General features: G+C 55.3%; 1 protein-coding gene across 3 annotated transcripts in view; it reads left to right on the plus strand.

Annotated features, from left to right (window-relative positions):
• LIME1 (Lck interacting transmembrane adaptor 1) overlaps positions 1-16,371 on the plus strand; it is a 50,368-nt gene that overhangs the window by 32,378 nt on the left and 1,619 nt on the right. The window contains exons 7-8 of one of the 3 annotated variants that reach the window (XR_012896477.1): positions 5,619-5,761; positions 9,394-14,644. The gene's annotated coding sequence lies outside the window, so the exon portion shown is untranslated. Of the gene's footprint in view, positions 1-5,618; positions 14,658-16,371 lie in introns of those variants that run through there. The other 2 variants (XR_012896478.1, XR_012896476.1) reach the window with 2 other exon arrangements.

A 16,371-nucleotide genomic window follows, 5' to 3' on the forward strand; every position in this document is an offset into this window, starting at 1 on the left:
AGCAGGCAGGCCCCAGGGTTCGCTGCAGGAGTGACGCTTCACTCCCTGAGGGCTGCACTTACATCTGTGGTCCAGCCCCGGTCCCTGGGCGCTCTCTGAGGCTGTAGGATTCAGAGTCCTGGATCATCTGGCCACACCCCTGGCTTGGCCCACAAAGCCCCTTGCCCAGGCTGTGAAACCATGCACCAGCGGTCAGAGACCAGCCACATAACCCTCCTGGCGCTGGATTCTTCCCTGTGCCTCTGAACTGCCTGGGCTCCAAGGCCTTCCTGAGGTGGCAGCATCCTGCCCTAAACGAGACAAGTGCTTCTGCGTGCAGCCGACAGATGGAACTGAACCTGGGACCCAGGGAGCTTATGGCATGAGGCTCTACAGCCTGAGGCTACGTCTATACTGCCGGCTTTACTGGCTGTGCCTATGCAAATGAAGCACGGATTAGCATATCGTCATGCTTCATTTGCATAATTTATTCAAGCTGTTTTTGTACAAAAACAAGCAGTGTGGACTTTTTGTGTGTGCAAAAACGGCTTGACTAAATTATGCAAATGAAGTGTGGTGATATGCTAATCTGCACTTCATTTGCATAGGCACTGCCGGTAAAGCCGGTAGTATAGACGTAGCCTCAGCTAAACACCAGCTGGCTCGCAGCTAAGGCTGTAGAGCAGACTCATCCTCTCTCTCTCTCTACATTTTTTAGTGCCTCTCCATGGGACAGTGCCCCACCCCCAGCAGGTGGGTGGGTTACATTTGCCTATCATAGAATTGCTCCCATCCGGGCTTTGACTGTAGGGAGACAGGCCCCAGTGTGCCCGGCAACGGGGGGATGGGACCATTGGCCCCATCCTCTCCCGCAAAGCCCCTTAAGATTTTTGACTCTGCTTATGCTAGCAGGGTGGATTCATTGTTCAGCTCATCCAAGGATTGCCCATGTGGCCTTTGACCCCGCTACAGACAAGACTTTCTGCTGGGACAGAGGTTGGCAAGTGCTGCAGGAAACGAACGTAACAGCTACAAACCTTGCTGGCTGCTTTGAAGGTTGCAGTAACCGGGACTTTCTCTTACTACGTGGGGATCCGTGTAATTAAGTTATTACAGGGATTATTAAGTTTGCAGATGATACCAAGATGAGAGGGGTTGCAAGTGTTTTGGAGGATAGGGCCATAATTCAAATGATCTGGATAAATGGTCTGAGGTGAACAGGATGAAGTTTAATAAGGACAAATGCAAAGTGCTCCACTTAGGGAGGAACAATCCGTTTCACACATACAGAATGGGAAGTGACTGTCTAGGAAGGATACTGCAGAAAGGGATCTAGAGGTCATAGTGGACCACAAGCTAAATATGAGTCACCAGTGTACCACTGTTGCTAAAGAAGCAAATGTGATTCTGGGAGGCATTAACAGGAGTGTTGTGAGCAAGACACGAGAAGTCATTCTTCCGCTCTGCTCTGCACTGATTAGGCCTCAACTGGAGTATTGTGTCCAGTTCTGGGCATCGCATTTCAAGAAAGATGTGGAGAAATTGGAAAGGGTCCAGAGAAGAGCAACAAAAATGATTAAAAGTCTAGAGAACATGACCTATGAGGGAAAACTGATAGAACTGGGCTTGTTTAGTTTGGAAAAGAGAAGACTGAGACGGGACATGGTAGCAGCTTTCAAGTATCAAAATGGGCGTTATAAGAAGGAGGGAGAAAAATCGTTCTCCTTGGCTTCTGAGGATAGAACAAGAAGCAATGGGCTTAAATTGCAGCAAGGGAGGTTTACGTAAGACATTTGGGAAATCTTCCCAACAGTCAGGGTGGTCAAACACTGGAATAAATTTCCTAGGGAGGTTGTGGAATCTCCATCTCTGGAGATATTGACAAGCAGGCTGGACAGACACCTGTCGGGGATGATCTAGACAGTGGTTCCCAAACTTTTCAGCGTCACGCCCCCTTTTTGATTTTTAAGAAACCCTCACGCCCCCCCCCCAAAAATAGCAGCAAAACTTGGGGTGGGATTGACAGGGTGTGTGTGGCTGGGTCGCCTCGCGCCCCCCCAGAATTTCTTCACGTCCCCCTAGGGGAGTTTGGGAACCCGTGATCTAGATGGTGCTTAGTCCTGCAGTGAGAGCAGGGGGCTGGACTTGATGACCTCTTGAGATCCCTTCCAGTTCTAGTGTTCTGCGACTGTAGGATTAGTTAGCCCCGTGTCAGAAAGCCCGAGGTATCCCACTCAAGCTGTGCATGCCCTGGCAATAAGGAAAGCGCTTGCTATGGATTCCTGCTCACAACATACCTGCACTGCACTAAGACCCAACACTCGCTGGTCTCATGCCAGTGGCGCAGTGGCAGGAGGTCGGATGGTTTCAATGGAAGTTGCACTCATCGATGGTAAGGCCAGCTGCCGGCCTATTAACTTGCCTCCAACAGTGTCACTACAAAAGATCCCGCAGCTCCGCTCAGAGCAGCATGGTGTGAGCAGCATTTGGCGAAAAGGTAGTTTGGTGTGATGTCAGGCTTGTGATTTTAGTGCAAGTCTCACAAGTCCAGGGATTAAGGGAACATCTCCGATCTTGCTGGGGGGAAAAAATCAAGTTTCTAGTCCTTGTGGTGTTGGAGAAAAGCTTCGGCTACGTCTAGACTGGCATGATTTTCCGCAAATGCTTTTAACAGAAAAGTTTTTCCGTTAAAAGCATTTGCGGAAAAGAGCGTCTAGATTGGCACGGACACTCTTCCGCAAAAGCACGTTTTGCAGAAAAGCGTCCGTGCCAATCTAGACGCGGTTTTGCGCAAGAAAGCCCCGATCACCATTTTCGCCATCGGGGCTTTTTTGCGCAAAACAGTTTTTAGCTGTCTACACTGCGCAACAATATTTCCGGAAAAGGGCTTTTGCCTGAACAGGAACGTCAAAGCATTTGCGCAAGAAGCACTGATTTCGGACAGTAGATAGTCAGTGCTTTTGCGCAAAATCAAAGTGGCTTTTGCGCAAAATCAAGCGGCAAGTTTTTGCGCAAAAGTGGCTGCTTTTGCAGAAAAACTTGCCAGTCTAGACGCAGCCATCAAGACGTGACCCGTGCAGCCTCAAAGACCAGAAACCAAGAGAAACCCACCCCACCTGTATGATTTGACTGAAAAATCCGGAGATTTTCTTTTTCATCTCATGGTTGGTGGGGTCTGACTTGTCTGGGGTTAGTGATGCTGAGCCTACATGGAACCAGGGTCTGCTGGTTCTGCGGCCCCGCAGCCCGACACAAAACCCATCTCTTCCCAAGCCCCCGTGGCGGGCTGCTCCTCTCTGCCGTGGTCCTCGTACTCGCCGTGGTCTGATCAGGGCTTTGTAGACCCGGCCGTGCTGCAGCACTGGGCATGTGCCTGAGAGAGGAGAAAGCAGCATTCTCCCTGCAGACTTTGCCTAGCTGCAGGCAGCAGGGAGCAGAGGCCTTGTGGTCTGTCTCCCTGCCCGGCTGCAACCTTCCAGCTTTCCCCACTAGGGGGCGTAAAATGGAGCACAGTGCATGTGCCTGGCCAGCAGGGGGCCGAGGAGCCAGGGAGCTGGAGGCAGCCAGGGGTGTAGACCCGCCAGGGGGATGCAGCAGCCTCGGTCTAGGGAGCTGCGAAGTGGAGACGGACCCTCTGGAGCTGGTGGAGCGATGCCCTTTGCTCTGATTTTCTAGCAGCCTTTGGGTTTCACTGGGCACTGCCCAGCTTCAGGCAGGGAACAGGGAGCAGCCCTGCAGAGCCATCTGGACAAAAGCTTCCAGCTACCCCCTTGCCTGTCTAGGGGGGACTCCAAATTAGCAACGAGGCTCGTTAATGCGGTGGCGGGGGGGGGGGGGGGAAGCTTGTGCCACCGCTGTCTTTCCTCTCCCAGTTCTGTGGAGGAAATCAGGCCCCACCACTGTCCCTCTGGCCTCTCCCTTCCAGCTAGAATCCGGCCTGCCCCAGACAAGATCCGAGCAAGAAAATCATGCGGAGAAGCGGGATCACACCCTGGAGAGCCCTCGAAGCCAGGGGGCCGGGGCAGGCGGGGTAGCACCTCAGAGACCCTGTGGCCCCAGAGGGATAAAAGCCGACAGGGGGTCTGTGCTGGGGTCTCCCGAGACAGACGAGCTCTTGTGAAACGCCACTCGCTGCGGTTGCATAATATTTAAATTGACTAAAGAAGCCAGCTCAGCATTTTTATGTTAAAGATTAAACAAGATTGGAAGAAAAAAAAAAAAAAAAGAGGCAGCAGCCTGCAAGCTGACACCCGGGTCCCAGCGTGATAACAGCCCAGACTTGTTATTTCGATAATAATTTAAGAAAAAAAAAAAAAAAAGAGGCGTTGCCTTTCCAGCCAATGGGAGGCTGTTCGGCTGTTAACTCATTCGGAGCAGGACACACCAGGGGCGGGATTAATGGAGCCTCGTTGCCCCCCTCCCTTCCTTGCTGGTTGGGGCCAAATATTGTGATGACTGTAGAATCCAACCGGGCGGGAGGCAGCTGTGAGCACAGCACTAAATGCAGCCATGGCAGGGTCGTTTCAGCCAGTAGGGCTAACGAACAGCAGTTTGGGGAAGGCGGGTGGGCTGCTCCTGAGGCCCCTTTTCAGCCTGCCCTTGCATTTGACACCCCGGCAGCCGGCCTGCCTTGCACGCACAAATGTCCCATTTGCACATTTTCAGAAACTTGCCCGCCTAAGGCCAGTTCCGGCCAAGGTGTGCAGGACTGAGCCCGGGCAGGAGTGAGGGTGCTGGCGGAAAGCGAATCCCAAACTGCTACGGCTTCCAGCAGCACGGGGACTGTTAAGCGGAGCAGGGTCAGAAAAGGCAGGTCAGTCGTGGCCTGCCCCACTAGCCTGCTGGTTCCGTGGGTCTGGCACTAGATTGGGTGGTGCAGCTTCAAATCCCCGCCTAGCCTCAGAGTTCCTGTGTGCGCTTGGGCAAGTCATGTCATCTGGCCCGTGCAGGCTTGCCAACAGATGTACCAGGCCCATGGGAGGTGGGGGGGGGGGGCGTGCTACGAGAAGGGGTGTGGCCTTGTGTGGAAGGGGTGGAGCCAGGACAGCCAGCCCTCAGCGCCGCCCAGACTGAGCCCCTCCCCCACAGCCATCCAGAGTGCACCGCCCAGGGCACTGCTGTGTGTCGCCCAGGGCTCTGGCTGCTGCAGCAGCAGCTGGGAATTCCAGGCCCCCTTTTCCCTACCCCGTGCCTCAGTTTCCTATCTATAAAATGGAGGAAACTCTTCCCTACCACGCTGGGGTGCTGCAAGGATAAAATCCATTCGTGACTGGGAGGGCCAGCTAGGTACCTAGATAGATGGAGAAGTCAGAGCATTCGCTTAACTCCTCTAAGCCCAGCGGCTGGCTTTGGTTAAAAGTGAAGGTTGCTGGAGTCCCCGTCCGGGAAAAGTGAGCAAGGCCCTGGGATCGTTGGGTCCCTGGATCCTGCCATCCATGCAGGGGGAGGGGGGAGGGGGAAGCTGGCATACACATGTACTGGCCCCCATGTGTCCCCCATCTCCCGCTGCCTCTGATACGGGGCGTGGCGGGGTCTGCGTGTAAGCGAGAGGGTTAACCCGTGAGCCCGTGTCCTTGGATACATCACATCCCTAGCAGAGACCGGCTAGTACATCTGTCATGTTCCTTCCACCTCTGCAGGCCCTGTCCCGTCTGCCACCAGTAACAGGATATCCGCAGGCTCTCTGGAGAGATTGTGCTGCAAAGGAACCTCGGAGGCAGTGCCTTGGAAAGCAGAGGGGACGGACAGGATGGTGAAGGAGGGAAGCCCAAAATCCTAACTGGTACGTTCTTCCCAGACCATGGGAGTGCAGGTACTTGCTACGGGATCCTCTAGTTGGCAGCTCTCTGAACCCTCCTGCCCCGCTCGGAGTAAAACTCTCGCTAATCAACACCCCCGTTGCTGACTGTTCTATGGTGAGTAGTCCTGTGGCACCTGAGAAACTAAAAAATATTTAGGATCATGAGCTTTCGTGGGCAAACCCCGCTTCTTCACATGATGAACTGGAGTAGGAATTACAGAACCAAGATATTTATAATCAGGGTGGAGAGGCGGGAAGTACCTGTCAATTGTAGGACCGGTTCCAATGAGGCTAATTAAGTGGGCTGGAAATGTCCCATTCTCCGCTTTGGATGTGAAATTGCAGTTGTTAGAGGCAGGGCAGGCTGGCTTTATAATGCGACATCCAGTTAATGTCTTTGCTCAAGCCCAGGGAAACACTGTCAGATTTGCAGATGAACACCAGTTCCACAGTCAGGCTCTGTAATCGGCAGGTGAAATTCCTTGGTAGAAGAACATCTACTTTTAAATCCAGGACTGAGCGCCCAGGCAGGTTGAAATGTTGCCCTACAGCAGGGGTTCTCAAACTTTGTGACATCACGACCCCCCGGGGGTTGGGACCCACAGTTTGAGAAACACAGCCCTACAGGTTTTGGTAGATCACCCTTTCTGAAGTCTGACTTGTGTCCATGTATCCGTTGTCATGGAGGCTGTCCGGTTTGGCTGATGTACCGCAGAGGAGTATTGTGACTTTATATCACATTAGAGGATGTGCAGTTGTATGAGCGCCTGAGGTTGTGGCTTATGTGAAGTTGCCGAGTAACGCAGCTACCCCTGTGAGACTTTTGTTCTAAGATGGACAGTGTCCTGCAAAGGGGCCGCTGCTTTCGGCTGGGCAGGCTGCCACTCAAAGGTAAAGGCCTGGTGCTCCCTGTTCATGGGGTGGAAAGGAAAGAGGGGTGCAATTCTTATTCCTGATCATCAGGTTGATGGTGGTGCCCAGGGGCCTGCGTCAGGACTGGCTCCCCCTCCCCAGGGTGTGAGGCAGTGAGGCACTGGACACACAGAGGAAAAGAGAACCTTTGCCATGAGGAGTTTAGAGCCTATTAGTCCAGCCCAGGGTTAGACACACATAAGTCCAATCTCCTGCCCTCACAGCAGGACCAAGTACCATGCCTAACAGAGTTGCCCCAGATCCCTAAAAGGCCCTCTCAAGGATTGAACTCGCAACCCTGGGTTTAGGAGGCCAATGCTCAAACCAGTGAGTTATCCCCCCGAGGTTCCCTTGATACTTACATGCAAGTTGTGTCTCACTAGGGTCACTAAACACACACACACACATACACACACACACACACACACGATGGTAAAATGAGTGGGGTTTTTTTTTTCGTGGGTGTGTAACTACTGAATTTGTCAGTGGTTACATGTGGGGAGCAGCTCCACATGCACCAGCTCCTGCAGAGTTGTCCCTCCCCACCGTGCTGGGGGGGGAGGAGAGAGAAAGCAGGAGCCAGTACACATGGGCATCCAGCTTTTAAGCTGGCTCCCAGCACACATCAGCTCCCATGGAGCCTCCTGTCCCCCCGGCTGCAGAGCCATGGTCCCACCTACCTCAGTCTTTGATGGCTTCAGTGGGACATAGGCCTTGCAGGGCACTTGGGTGAACCCTAGAGGGGGTGGGTCTGGTCTGACTCCAGCCCCCAGAACTGATCCCTGAGGTAGGAAACTTCAGGCCCAGGGGCCGGATGCAGCCTCCATCCGTGGACTTGGCCCGTGAGACTCAGGGCTCCCCCCACAGCATCGGGGAGCCCACGCTGGTGCCCAAGCTCCTCCACCATCTCCTCCGTGGGGCTGGAGCACACAGAATCTACTAGCCTGGGGCCCCAAGTCTCTGGTGTGTGAGGGGAACGTGGGGAGGGTCTTTCCCCTTCTCAGTCGGGGGCCACGTCAGTGAGAGGAGGGGTCGTTGTTGGTTTTTGCTTCTCACTTGGGTGCGGCCCCTGACTGACCTTTCTTTGGGTCAGTGGCCCCTGACCCAAAAAAGATTCCCCACCCCTGCCCTGTCAAGTTCTAGCATTCGGGGTTTGTTCCATGGTGGCACAGAACTGGTGAGGTGGGTCCTTACCGGAACTTGAGCCCAGGCCTAGATAGGGCCCTCAGTTTGTTCTGGGGCCCCCACTATAGAAAGGATGTGGATGCATTGGAGAGGGTCCAGCGGAGGGCAACCAAAATGATTCAGGGGCTGGAGCGCATGACATATGAGGAGAGGCTGAGGGATTTGGGTTTGTTTAGTCTGCAGAAGCGAAGAGTGAGGGGGGATTTGAGAGCAGCCTTCAACTTCCTGAAGGGGGGTTCCAGAGAGGATGGAGAGAGGCTGTTCTCAGTGGTGACAGGTGGCAGAACAAGGAGTAATGGGGCTCAAAGTTGCAGTGGGGGAGGTCTAGGTTGGATATTAGGAAAAACTCTTTCCCTAGGAGGGTGGGGAAGCGCTGGGCTGGGTTCCCTAGGAAGGGGGTGGAATCTCCGTCCCTAGAGGTGTTTAAGTCTCGGCTTGACAAAGCCCTGGCTGGGTTGATTTAGTTGGGATTGGTCCTGCCTCGGGCAGGGGGCTGGACTTGACCTTCTGAGGTCTGTGCCCGCTCTAAGATTCTAGGGCACACAGGCCCTCCACCTGTGCCTGTCATTTGACTGTTCCCCAGAGATTGGGCTTTGGGGGGGTTTATTCAGTCCCAGTTTTGGTGCCGGAAGGGTTAAAAGGAATTGCTGCTCCCTGAAAAACCAAACCGAACGAAGAGGGAAACCAGGTGGGAGGAACTAAATATAAAAAGAACGCCGAAGAACGTATCTGTGCGCAGGAGGCGAAAGCACCCTCCCGGTGCACGGGGCAGGCGGGGGTGGTTTCTGTCGCGCTGTCTGGTTCCTCGTCACACAATTTTAATCCCACAGCCCTGACACACGCAGGAGGAGCTGGGGGAGAGGGGGGTTTGAGCTCCCCGTGAAAGGACCCTGGGCACCCGCCCAGAGCGGGACACCCCACGACAAGAGAACGGAACGGCCACATTGCCTGGGATCCCCAGCCCACCCCTGTTGCCTCAGTCCTGGCTTTTAAGCCTCTGCTTTGTAAATCAGACAGGCAGAGCATCTGGAAGGCTTCTACCCCCTGTGCTGTCTGCCAGCGCTGAAAGGAAGCCAGGCGGAGAAGACAGTGCTCAAAGAGGAAATACTAACCGGCCTGTCCTGGCCATGTTCTTCCTCCTAATGCTTTCCTCTCTCAGCGCCCCATCCCTTCGGTCTGCACCCCTGGGGCCCCGCGAGGGATCCTTGCGTACGAGCGCTGCAGAGCTAGGGGCGAGCCGATGAACGCTCCAGCGAAGCCGGAGCAAAGGAGCCAGCTCTATGTCCCTGCGAGAGACGGAGCAGAACTGCCAGTTTTCTCTGGCATCACTTCCCAGTGAGCACACTGACCACACAGCTCCGTTTCGGAACTTCCTTTTCCAGGCTCCGAGTCGGCTCTAGCGCCCGGGCTCCTCACCCGAGCCAGCCCATTTGGCTCCGCTGCCCCCTTCAGACCTTTGGGCCGCATCCCAGTTTGGCTGGGCAGGTCAAGCCCTCACGGAGTCTCTCTTTTGGCAGGTCGCGGCGTCAGCTGACAGGAAAGGAATCAGGAACACAGTGGTCACAAGATGATAGGCCAGGGTGAGATAGACGGAGCAAACTCACGGCGCACGCTGGACAGACGCTCCCAGAAGGAGGAGGAGCTGCACGGCCAAAGAGAATGAAATCCCAAGGGTGGCAGCGGGCAGGCTCCAGGCCCCACATAACTGCCCCACGCTGGGGAAGCCAGCCCTTTGCCCCAGAGACGACAGCGAGAAAAGGAAAAACCACACCGCGATGTTCTAGGGGACAGCAATCCGTCTCTGCCCGTCCTCGGCACCGTTCCCCTCGGGATCACCGAGAGCTTTCTGGGCATGAACGAATTAACCACCCTGCTTTGGCAGGGGTTGGTTCACTGGCCACTGAAATGCAGCCACCTCGTGGGTGGGATGCAGCCAGGTCACAGCACTGCACAACAGCTTATAAAGGCAACATCCAGCATCCAGGGAAAGCCACAGGGGGAATGTAGCTTTGGGTGGAATTTGCCCACGACACCTGGGTTCATGCACTGACATGTACAGAAAGGGCCGTGTTTTCTTTAATGGCCATAGATCCCTAGGGGCATTTTGTCTAGGTGGCGAAACCTCCAGCCCAGCAGGACCCGCCTGGGACTTTGGTTCGGTAGCGACAAGGAAGGAAGGAAGGAGGGAAGGAAGGAAGGAAGGAAGGAAGGAAGGAAACTATCTCGTGGATCACCAGCATAGCTTCCTACAGAACTTAAGACAGGCTGGAGTCACTGGTCTCCCATTCAAGTCTGAGCTGTCTCTGGGGTGAGCAATAATACGGCGGCGGCGGTTTGCCAGGCTAGCGCCTGGCTGGTGAACCTCATTGTAGTATCCTGCATGGTTGCAGGTACCAGCGATTGCAGCTCCCATTGGCTGCTGGTCGCCATTACCGGCCAATGGGAGCGGCAGGAAGTGGCGCGGAACTGAACACTGCTTCCCATAGCTTCCATTGGCCAGGAGCGATGAACCACGGCCAATGGGGAGCTGCGATTGCCGCTGCCTGTGGTCATGCAGGTAAATAAAACAGCAGCCTGCAAGGTAAATAAAACAGCGGCCTGGCAGACTGGATCCGGCCCTCGGGCGGCTATTTGCCCATGCCTGATCTGACCCAACCTTCCGTGGGGAGGAGGGGAAGAGCGAGGGGTAACCAGCTTCAGCAGCGTGGCTGAGCATGCTCAGTACAAGTAAATCTTGCCAAGCGTCGAGGTAGATTCTCCATCACCGACCATTGCTAAATCGAGTCCAGATGCTCTGCTCTAGGAATCACTGTGTGTCAGTTCTCCAGTGTGGGAAATGCAGAGGGTCAACATAAATGATCGCAGTGGTCCCTTTTGGCCTTGGAATCGCAGACAAGTTTGCCGCCTCTAATGCCACATGCAGAAGGAAGACAAAGGTAAAAGGGGAACGACGGAATTCCAAGTCCACCGACATAGGCAAACCTGCTCCGCCTCCCACTGAAGTCGACAGCAAAACTTCCCTTGCCTGTCACGGAGCAGGTCCAAGCCTAAAATCTTGCGTGGTGAGACGCAGCAGCAATTTCTTTTCTGGATCCCAGGAGGCAAATGCTGGTAACAGCCGCAGCAGCTAGGGGAAGGGGATGGTCCCATAAGTCCAACACTCGACATCTCGCGGGAGCAAAGCAACCCCTGTAGAATGAAGCCAGCCTGCTCTTCTGAGGGCACACAGCACCTTGCAGGATAGAGCCCACCCAGAGTTTTAGAAGACATGCCTTTAGACTTAGTCTTGAGCACTTCAACTGCCCTCCAACGACACCTGCGCACTGCTTGGCAATCCTGGCCACTTTCCTGTTCCCTCGGTGGGGCTCAGACAACGCAGGCCCTTAAAATCAGTCAATGATGACTAGGTGAAACTCGGACACCTAGATCTACATGAAGCTTGTACTTCTAGGTCAGGGGTGGGCAAAATTATGGCCCATGGGCTGGATCCGGCCCACCAGACCTTTAGATCTGGCTCACCATGATACTCTGGGCCACCAATGTCCTGCAATCCAGTGGCAGGCTCTCTACCTATCATAGCCTCACACCGCTCCAAGAAGCCAGGTGCATTTCTGTGCTGTGTGTCCCACAGGGAGGGGAGGGGCGCTCCGCATGCTGCCCTCACTTCCAGCATAATCCTTGCTTGCCCATTGGCCAGAAACCAGCCAATGGGAGCTGCCTGGGCCATGCTTGCAGCACAGGCAGTGTGCAAGCCGCCTGCCCCATACACCCCTCCCCCAAAAGGGTCCTGCTGGTTGGGAGCAGCTTAGATAAGCACATCCTGGCCAGAGCTTGTACCTGACACCCCCTCCCACAACCCAACTTCCTGCCCCAGGTCTTCTGCACTCCCGCCCCTAGTCACAACGTCCTTCCAGACCCTGCACCCCCTCCACTTCCCCTCCCCCAAGGTCAGAATCCTCTCCAGCACCCATATCCCCTCCCACACCCTGCACCCCAGTTCCCTACCCCGAGCTCCCTTTTGTATCCAACCTCCACCCCAGACCCTGCACCCCCTCCTATAACCATCTCCAGGTCAGAATCCTCTCTTGAACTCATACCCCTTCTCACACCCTGCACCCCCTTCTGCACCCTCCATCCCAGACCCCGCAGCTCCAATATCACAGAAGAGTGCGGCCCTTGACCACTTACCAAATTCTTACCCGTTACAAATTATTGCCTGCCCCTGCCCTGGTTGCAGGTTTGAAGACATTCCCAAAATGAAAACAAATCTCAGCTGAAACCGTCACCTCTCCTGCGTCTTTCTACTGAAACTGTGGGATGTGGCTTGTCTGAATGCAAAGGTGTAATAGCTGAGTTCACTAACAAAAGTCCTGATGCACATGTAGATACCACATGTCCCAGCATGCAACACTAAGCCCTCCATCTTTTGTCTTGTGAGCTAGATGGAGCATTGTATGCTGGGCCCTGTAGTCTGTGTGGGCCACGCCATCGCATGAAAGATGAAGACAGCTGCAAACTAGGCCACGTTTTATGGCTCCTGACAGGATGCTCATCGGATGCCTCTGGGCACCTCTTAGAGGGCCATAAAGGCAGCTAGGAACACAAAACCAGAGACCCATAAGTAGGATTTACCTGCCTGTGGTTACTGTGGTAACAAGATGGTTTGCCTGAACCGAATGAGTTGTTAGCTGGGTCTCAGCCAGCTCTAGCTAGGAAGCTAGTCTCTAATGCTTAGGTAAATTCTTAATTATTAACTCACAAGACCTGAAGGAGCTCTCGTGCCACAGCCGCTAATGCCCAGCGGAAGCAGCTTGTAGGCTTAACATTGACACAGAGCAGGCTGAGACTGAAGAAGGAGAGGAGAGCCAAAGAGGCTCTGAAATGTTTCCTGACCCCAGCCTAAATGTGGATGAGAAATACTGTGGAGTTCAAGGCATTCGTCTAGGGACAGATCCTACGGCTCTGATTGTCCCTTTGAAGTCAATGGGACAAATTTAGGGGTGATGCCTTAGGTTACAGTGGGGGAGGTCTAGGTTGGATATTAGGAAAAATTATTTCCCTAGGCGGGTGGTGAAGCACTGGGATGGGTTCCCTAGGGAGGGGGTGGAATCTCCATCCCTAGAGGTGTTTAAGTCTTGGCTTGACAAAGCCCTGGCTGGGTTGATTTAGTTGGTCCTGCCTTGGGCAGGATTCTATGTGGTATAAGACTTTACACTAATTTAGACTCCCTTTAATCTACACCAGTGGTCCCCAACCTTTTGGGGCTGCTGGGCGCCCGGGGGCGGGGCCACTCACGTGCCGGGCACACAGGGGCAGGGCCACACACGCGCCCGGGGGTGGAGCCGCACACACACCTGGGGGCGGGGCCACCCATATGCTGCATGCCCAATGCGGGCGCCACCCATGTGCCACACTCCCAGGGTCAGCGCCGCTCCTGTGCCGCATGCCCAGGGGTGGGTACGCCCATACTCCGCACGCCCGGGGCCAGCACAGCCCTTGTGCTGTGCACCCGGGGGTGGAGCCGCCCATACGCTGCACACCCAGGGGCCGGCAACGCCCATGCACCACATGCCTGGGGGCGGGGTCGGTCCCGATCACTCGTCAGGCGCATAGAAATGGGCCAGCGGGCGCCATGGCGCCCACAGGCACCACGTTGGGGACCACTGATCTACACCCATGGGGGGAGAAGCGAGGGTAGTCTCACTGGGCTGCCTAGGAGCCAGAGGAAGACATGCGAGTGCATTTAATATGGTGGGAACTTGCACCTTCTTACGTGTTCTTCTGGTGATCAGGTGTCCAAGTGATGGGAGTGCAGATTAACTATGTACAAAGTGTGGGTAGTGCGAAGGGCGTCTTACTGCCTTTAAGAGGAATCAATGCAACTAAATTTAAAAAGAAATGTTTCTATTCAATAAATAAATTAAATTAAATACAATTACAATGTTTGTAGGAATTTAAGCCAATGCCTGCACGGTTTGCAGCCTATGCACTATAGCAGTGAGACCGCAATTATAAAGTGAAACTGACTATAAACAAGCGTGAAACAGACTAGGCCATTTTCATCCTCCAAGCCGCAAGAAATACAGGAAGTAAGCAAATGGCACCTTTTATTTTTGCAGGTCTTTCTGTCTTAAGAATTGAACATGTTATTAGTAATACAGGAAAGGCTTTAAAACGGTACCAGAATTGTGTGTGCGGTTTAGTGAGGGGGCGGGACCACTCTCCGAAACTGACAGCAAGAAGCCCCTGCCCACTCCCTGGTGGGCGGAGCCAGGACCCCTGGCCCCGCCCAAAGCAGAAGGAGGGGACAGAAAGTATAACGGGTGGCCCCTGGAGCCCCGTTGGATTGCAGCCTCTGGAGCAGATAGACGCTGCTCACCCGCTGCCGGGGCTCGAGACAGGTGCCAGAGGTGCCTGCTGCCAGAGATGCCACGGAGCTGCTAGGACTCCGGGAGGACGATCCCGCCCCAAAGGCACCCCGGAAGGGGAATGCAGCCCAGCAACACTAGACTCTCTGGGGGTGGTGTTGCTTGAATCCAGCTCAGCACGTTTAGCCCCAGCGAGGGCACTGCTCTGGGACCCAGTGGAGTCAGGTGGGCCTGAATCCCCCCGTTGCTGACCCCACGGATGAGGTGGGGCCTCCCCGCCTAGGCCATCCCACAGAGCTCGGGCCAGCCCGAGGCCCTGAGCTTACTAGCCCAGCGGGTTTCAGCCGCCCCCGCCCCCCAGCATCATGTGACTGGAGAGTGGGCTCTGGGGAGGGGCTGAGGAGGAGCTTTGGGGTGCAGGGGGGACTCCGGTTTGGGGGGGGTCAGGGCTGAGGCAGGAGGGGCTCACCGGGAGTGGCTCCCGGGCAGTGGTGCAGTGAGGAGGCTAAGGCAGCTTCCTGCCTCTCCTGGCCCTGCAGACCAGGCTGTTCCCCAGACGCAGCCAGCAGCAGGGTCCCAGCCCAGGGGAGTGCGGGGCTAGTGCTCAGGGCAGGAGCAGGGCATGGAACCCTTGCCCTCTACCACCTAGGAGCCGGGCCTGTTTGTGTGAGGCTGCACCCCCTTTTCGTGGGGTGTTTCCAGGAGGAGCCCAGGCGGCGCCGATTAATGACACAGGTGGCTGCCTTAGGCACCCGTTCACCCTGTGCTGCAGGGGGTCTGCACCTCTGCTAGATGGGGAGCGGCCTTAGCCCCTCCTGCCTCCCCCGCCGCGGGCGTTAAGCCACCTGCCCGGGGCGGTCCAGCATCTGTCTGCCAGTGGGTGCTGCCCTGCCCCGGCCCCTCCGCTTTGCGCCCTGGCACAGCGCGCAGGCAGCCCACAAGCCCCGGGAGGCAGCAACCGAGCACCAGCTGCATCCCGCTGCTCCGCCCGCTGGGGGCTGGCCAGCCCGGCCTGACGGGGAACGGGCTGGCTCCTCGCAGGTGGCTGCATGGCTGGCTCCCGGCCGGAGAGGAACCTGTTGCCAGCGGCTGATGATGCTGATGATTCAGAACTCGCGGCTCTTACGCAACCGGGGATTCCCGGCCTGGCTTGGCCGCCGCCGCCTTATAAAGGGCCGGGGATGGGGCCAGGAAGGCAGAAGAGCCAGGGCAGCAGCTGTGAGCATCAGCGCTCAGCCCGGTAAGGAGGGGAAAGGCAGCAGCCGGCTCCCGCTGGGCAGCCTGGCAGCAAGGAGGAGTGTGTGTGTGCGTGAGGGGGGTATGCCGGGTGGGTATGTAGATGGGGTGTATGTGTAGATGCAGGGTGTGTGGATGGGTGTGTGTGGATGGGTGTGTGTATATATGTGTGTAGATGGGTGTGTGTGTGTGTGGATGCAGGGTGTGTGGATGGGTGAATGTATAGATAGGGAGTGTGTGTGTGTGGATGCAGGGTGTGTGGATGGATGAATGTGTAGATGGGGTGTGTGTGGATGCAGGCTGTGTGTGTAGATGTGGGGGGGTATGCAGGGTGCGTGGATGAGATGGGTGAGCATGTAGATGGTGTGTGTGTGGATGTAGGATGTGTGGATGGGTGTGTGTGTAGATTGTGTGGATGCAGGGTGTGTGAATGTGGGTGGGTGTAGATGGGTGTGTGTGTGTAGGTGTAGGGTGTGTGTGCAGATGGGGTGGCATGTAGCTATGGATACCTGCGTGTGTGAGAACTGGCTTCTTTTTCACAGGGTTTATGAATTTCATTGTGGGGAGGGGTTTGGTTTTAGCAGTTTCTCAATTTCCATGTAACTGTTCAGAAATCAGAGGTCCCCCTCCCGGTTTTCTCTTTGTGAAGTTACCCCCCCCCCCCCATGAGCACGTGTTACCCATTGCAGTAGCACACCTCTGTAGGGCCTATGCTCTTTGTCACCTTCCTTAGCACAGTTAGCTGCGGTCTACACTAGGGCGTTACTGTGAAATAGCAAGCGGAGCATCCACACTACCAAGCCTGTTATTTGGAAATAAGAACTCCTGCTTTCCATGAGGGATAGCGCGAGTGTGGACGCTCAGCTGCTGCTATTTTGAAATAATTGGCCT

This window comes from Pelodiscus sinensis, chromosome 18 (genome assembly GCF_049634645.1).
Source record: "Pelodiscus sinensis isolate JC-2024 chromosome 18, ASM4963464v1, whole genome shotgun sequence".
Taxonomy (NCBI): domain Eukaryota; kingdom Metazoa; phylum Chordata; order Testudines; family Trionychidae; genus Pelodiscus; species Pelodiscus sinensis.